The 6,351-nt window shown below is 42.5% G+C and overlaps 1 protein-coding gene across 1 annotated transcript in view; it reads right to left on the bottom strand.

Annotated features, from left to right (window-relative positions):
• KCNE2 (potassium voltage-gated channel subfamily E regulatory subunit 2) overlaps positions 1 to 6,351 on the bottom strand; it is a 228,927-nt gene that overhangs the window by 101,925 nt on the left and 120,651 nt on the right. The window lies entirely within an intron of this gene.

Raw genomic sequence — 6,351 nt, 5'->3', positions numbered from 1 at the left:
TATGGCGACTGTGCCCTCCCTGCGCTCACACAGTCGGATTAAGTCTGGGACTTGGCCAGCGACAAGGGTCACATTCTCGACTCCCCATCAGGGAGCACGCCGGAGCGGTGCGCGCATGCTCAAGCGCAACAGTTGAAGCTGGCCGTGCCCTCACCTTTCTTGCCTCGCCTGCCAAGAGGGCTTTGCTCCCCGGACTAAGAGAAATTAGGAGGACGACAGGAGTAACAGGGTCGGCCTGAACATCTAAGGGGAAGCTGCCAGCGGTGCAAAGTGTAGGGGAATTCAGAGTAGGGCCTCGGACAATACTGAGAGAAAAGAGGCCAAAAGGGAGAGACAGGAGAACAGGTGGCAAGAGGCTAAGAACAAAAGGAAGCAGATGGGCAAAACTGGGACAGGGGCTCAGGGATGCCTGGGCTTTTCTGCAGAGAGCTCCATCTACACCCTTACTCCTTCTTTTGCTTTGTTGCTATTTCTCCGTGTCTAGTTGATTTTGTAAAGCCCCAAACTCTTAAAGGTGGGATTTTACCCTATTAAAGCTAGATTAGAGGAACAATTTACATGGCATGTTCTGAAGGCTGGCTGGACAGCGCTTGCCTGGGTATATGAATTTCAGTGCACACTCAACATGCAATACAGTGTGCACTTCACTGTGCCACCAGCCCAACCCATGCTGGGCAGCTTTGTGACAGTGTTGCAAGTACACGCAACTCAACCCACTGCCACTGTTGGCCAGTTTCTGAAATGCCTTATGGTTCAAAGCGGACAGGAGTTTACAAAGCAGGACCAACACACACTAGCAGTAAAATGTTCAGAATTTCCAGTTCTCTGTGCATGCAGTTTCTCACAGCAAACCAGTTGGGTCATTGCAAAGTGCCTTTTACTGTGATGGTGGTTCTGGCTGTGTTAGTGATAGTGACATCTGGATTGTGAATGAACTGGAGATCAACTAAGCAATGTTCTTATGCACCCACTTTGGCACATCAGAAACTACCGTAGTTTACTGCCTAGGATTCTTCACATTATTTACTGTGTCACTCAGGTAAACATGGGCCCAGTGGCAATCTTTTTTTCCCCTGTTTTCTTTTTTGGTGGAGCCCTTACAGTGCAGTTCTAGATACACTTACTCAGAAGGGAGAGGGACCATGATAGAACACAAAACTGGCATGCAGAAGGTCTGCTTCAATCCCTGGCATCTCCGGGTTTGTTCTTTTTTCACCGATCAGGTGGCAAGTGATGGGCAAGACCATGGGTAGGCCAACCAAGGCCTGGGGGCTGAATCCGGCCCAATCACTTTCTAAATCCGGCCTGCAGATGGTCCGGGAATCAACGTGTTTTTACATGAGTAGAATGTGTCCTTTTATTTAAAATGCATCTCTGGGTTATTTGTGGGGCCTGCCTGGTGTTATTACATGAGTAGAATGTCTGCTTTTATTTAAAATGCATCTTTGGGTTATTTGTGGGGCATAGGAATTCATTCATTTTTATTTCCCCCCCCCCCCCAAAATATAGCCTGGCCCCCCACAAGGTCTGAGGGACAGTGGACCGGCCCCCTGCTGAAAAAGTTTGCTGACCCTTGGGCAAGACTTTTGCCTTAGGGTTCAGAGAGATGGTGAATCAGAATAGAATAGACAATTCTGGGCTAGGTAGACTAATGATTTGATCTGGTATAAGGCAGCATTTTATGTTTCATTGAGGCTTACTCCCTAAAAATGTCTTTATACTCACCTTATACTTATTATACTCCCCAAGGAATAAGCTCCACTGAATTCAATGGGATATACTTCTAAGTAAATATGTCTAGGATTATGCTGTCAGACTTCTGTTTTATTGCTATCGCCATAAGCAAAAGAACTCAAATTCTGACATACAAAATACTCCTTTGCTTTAGCCCTTCAATCACTACAACTCTGATTTTGTGGGCATGGAACCTATCCAAATACTCAGGTGATATTTTGGCAGTAAAGACTGCACCTAACCTTTGATGTGTTGATTTACAGCAGTTTGGGGTTAAAGGGATTACTATTTCCAATACCAGGGATCTAAAATAAAGTCTCCCTCCCCCCTCAGAATGTGAAGGCTTATAAGGTTTACAGTGGGAGAAACAATGAGGAACACAGAACCTACTGTCAGGGTAAATAAATCATATGAAAGGAAACTTTGAATTGTCTATGTGAAAGGAAACTTCATATTGTTTGAGGGCCACTTTCTCAGTGTATCACTGAGCAACGTTTAGCCGCTGAAATTCTGGGGTGCTGGACATGTTCTTAAGATGGGCACACTTATTTCTAGCTTGAATCTGACATACTTCATATTCCTTCCACCTTTCCCCATCCAATTCCCTCCTCTCCTTGGCAATAAAAATGGAGTCTAGTGGCACCTTTTGTAAAGTATAGCTTTACATAGTGTAACATCTGGTGATGGTAGCAGTTGCAACCACAGTGCTGATGTTTCCCAGCTCTTCCTCCAAAGAGCCCTTTTGGATCAGGCCAATGGTCCATCTTGTACAGCACCCTGTTATCGCAGTGGTCAACCAGATGCCTGGCAACATCCACACTGCCATGTGGGGAATCTCTTGCAGATGACCACAGTGCCTAGAGACAGGGCAGTCAAGTCATGTATCCATAGCAGTGGCCAGAGGAGAAATGACTGCTGGGAGAAATGCGGAGAAAAGGAACACAATGATACATCTGCAGCAGCACAAATGGATGCCTTCATCTGCCCCAGATGCAACAAAATATGTCTCTTCCACAGCCACAGCAGGCGCTGTAAACTTCCAACAGCTTTACCTTACCCCCAAAGGCACACACCTCCATCGTCTCCTGAGACAGATGGGTGCCAACGGACCAGAATGGTACCATGGCATTGCTGAGCAACAAAATTAAAGTTGTGAAATGCATACACATAGTGATCATTAAAATATATCCTAGCTGCATGTTTATTAACAGTGTGATATGTAAAATCCTATGTTTTTAACTATTCTGTTATCTGAGTACCTCACACTACTCTTGTCAATAATATCGACAGGGAACATGAAAAGCCACAAACTTGACCTCACTGTCTTATAAGTGATTCCCAGGATATTAATACAGCTACGTAAATGCAATGAATTCATAACTGGTCCAAAATCAAACATAGAACATAAAGCCCCAACTGTTCCATGCCTCTGGAAAAAATATGACAATTGTAACCAGCAGAGAAGTAGGCATCAAATGAGAGAGGGGATTTCAAGGGCAAACTCACATAATCTTGCACTGATTAACGGTATTTGCTTATGAAGTTCAGTTTTTCTTTCATGAAACAATAGATTAGCTTTACAAATACTTGTTAAGAGTCAGCCAGAGTGATATTTGAAGGCAGTTTAAAAATTACCTTTGTACCAAGGAGAAGAATGTAGGACATTGATACTGACATCAGTCTCGTAGAGGTCAGTTAATGACTTTTCACAGCGGTGATTTGGGTTTTATAATCCAGTCAAAGTTAAGAGTTAATTTTAAAGTCCCACTTATTTCAGCAAGAAGTTAAGCATTTTGTTAACTATCTCTTATGGAAACTAGTGGGGCTTTAAAGTGCTTCACTGCATGGTCCTGTGAATAATGTGATGCCTGTGAATATCCTGTGAATAATGTGATGCCTAATGGAAATGTCGAACTAAGAGCTTTGGTAGGAGGTGGAGAAAAAGCAGAGCAAGATACTATTGCAGGAGATACACACAACTTTCCTCCAGGCTGATCTGCTGCTGTTGGCAACTCAGTATTCTGACAGCAGGATAAAGGTTATGAATGGAATGCAACTTGTATAGTACCACTGTTGCTACTGAGATTCTGTGTGTAACCTTGCAAGTGAAAGGCTGTAGCTTTGGCAGATCATGTGCATTGTATGGAGTAATGCCCTGTGTTCAATCCATGATACATCCAAATAGGGCTGGGAAATCTTGAGAAATGGACAATACTGAGGATCAGCCAGCTTTTAATTAATTAAATTAAATTAATCGCATATTTATAATCTGCACTTTTATTTTTTAAAAATCAAGGTGCTATACAACACATGAGAAAAATATCAACAAGAGCATCCACAGGTGCATCATTAACATGTCAATAAATCATCAATAAATGGCTTAAAAAATAAAATTCATATTACAAAGGCCTGTCTAAACAGTATAGTTTTCAAAAGACACCTGAAAGAAGGGAGGGTCCCTAGTAAAGGCCAACCAAATCACAGGAGCATGAAAAAGCACCAGAAGCGCACCATTAGAGGATCTTTGTGAATGAGGTGGAGCAACAGACGGTCTTTAAGGTACTTTGGTCCTAAGTTGTTTTGGGCTTGGTGAATTCACCTCAGTACCTTGAATCTGGCCTGGCAGCAAATTGGCAGCCAGTACTGTAATCTGTTCCTGTAAGCAGACTGGCTGCTGTGATCCGCACTAGTTGAAGCTTCCAGACCAGAAACAAGGGCAGCCCCACATAAAGTACCGGTACATGACAGTAATCAACCCTTGAGGTTACAAATGTATTAGGAATGACAGCTAAAATGTGGAAGCATTTTAGTATTTCTGGATAAAAAGGAAAGCATATTCATTTTAGCATTTGAGCCTTTCAGAGCATAACTGGTTAAATGATATCAGGAAATGACTTCAATTAGGTTACAAAAGCAACAAACAGTTTTAAAGACTAGCAACACCTTAAAGACAGACATACTTATTGTGGCCTAAGTTAACAAGGATTGGAATAGACTTCATCAGATGCATCACAGTTCATCCTCAGTCAACAGATGCACACATACACAGAAAGAAATGTAAACTTTGGGGTCAAAAAGCCATGAAAGTCAAGTAGTACAGTCGCTGCTATTTCTATGCAAAGCTAAAATGTGTACAAGATAAGCGCGGTTAACTGCTGATAATGCTATCGTCTAAGCTTTGGTATGCTAATTTAATGCATGTAATGGGACAAGGAAACAGCACTGGTTTTGGCTGAGTCCTAAACAAATGCAATCAAGCCTGCTGATAAATTCTAGTTGACCTGTTTCATGTTGAAGTATCTCTTTGAAGTTTCTTTTGTTGGAGAAGTCTGACTTTCAGGTCCACAGCAGAGAAACCTAGGAGACTGAGATGTTCCCACACACCCCCCCCCATGCTTCAGAATACTGCCATTTTTAAAAATGCAGATTCAAGTTTGTCTATTCTGTGTAGACAGCAGGACTTACACAGGCATTAAATTGGCATAGTAAAGCTAGAAAAATTGTCCAGGGTGGGTGGGTGGGTGAGATGTAAGAATAAATACAAATAATGATATGAAATTATTTGGAGATTTTTACGTGTATTTCCTTGGTCATAGGGCTGTTGGGTAGGATAAGGAACCACATGTTTTTAATGGGCCATTATTATTTAGTATTCTCCATAGGTCTGATCCATTGCACTGACAGCCCAGCAGCCACACATGGAAAAATCTCTGTGGGCCATATTTTCCCCCTGAAATAGCCATTCATGGGGTGTGTATGCAGGTACCACATCCAGTCATTATGGGGAATGGGGTGCCTGTGACTGATAGAATGGACTGATCCAATGATTGCTTGTGTGTGTACAGTGAGGAAGGGGAGTGAAAACTGAGCTAATGCACCCTATAAGGGTCCCCCCAGGCACTGCATCCACAAAGGACTGGATCCTTAAAAATTCAGTCTGTTTGGTACTGTATTCCACCAGGCTGTGATTGGTTACTTACTATCTACTTTGACCGAACTAAACCTAGAAATCTTAGGGGGTGGGGCTGGAGCAAGGCAAAAAAAAAGCCATCTGGGTATAACGTTCTCAGCTCCCCCTCAGTAAGCTGATTAGGGACAATCAGCTCCCTTCACAGCTGCTTAAATTCGTCCCACTGAGAAGGAACAAGCATTAGGAGAAGGAAGAAAGGCATTTGTATGAGCAGAAAGTGGAACTAGCTGGAGGAGGAGAAAGAAGGAAAAACAGGGAACGCCACAACATTTCAAGCACATTAGGTATTATTTGGTGTTAACATTATAATTATTTAAATTGCTTTTTGCTTATCAGCACAATATTATTTGGTGTTAACATTATAATTATTTAAATTGCTTTTTGCTTATCAGCACAATTCTAAACCGTTCAAGATATTTTGTATTTATACACCAAGGCAGAGAAAGCTGACTCCTTCTGGTGAAAGGCTCTGAGACCACGCAACCATTATTTGTTACATTTGGTATCGAGCCTTCCCCCCCCAGTGATGCTGAAGATGGCTAAGGGCAAAGTAAAATACAAAATAGCAATCAAAAACATAAAATCAGGGCTGGTAAAAGATGTTGACCAAAGTGTCGCTCAAAAAGCCCATAGGCCATATTCCAACC

This window comes from Podarcis raffonei, chromosome 4 (assembly GCF_027172205.1).
Source record: "Podarcis raffonei isolate rPodRaf1 chromosome 4, rPodRaf1.pri, whole genome shotgun sequence".
In the NCBI taxonomy this organism is placed as follows: domain Eukaryota; kingdom Metazoa; phylum Chordata; class Lepidosauria; order Squamata; family Lacertidae; genus Podarcis; species Podarcis raffonei.
The sequence above is the reverse complement of the archived record's forward strand: the minus strand, read 5'-3'. Positions and strand labels throughout refer to the sequence as shown.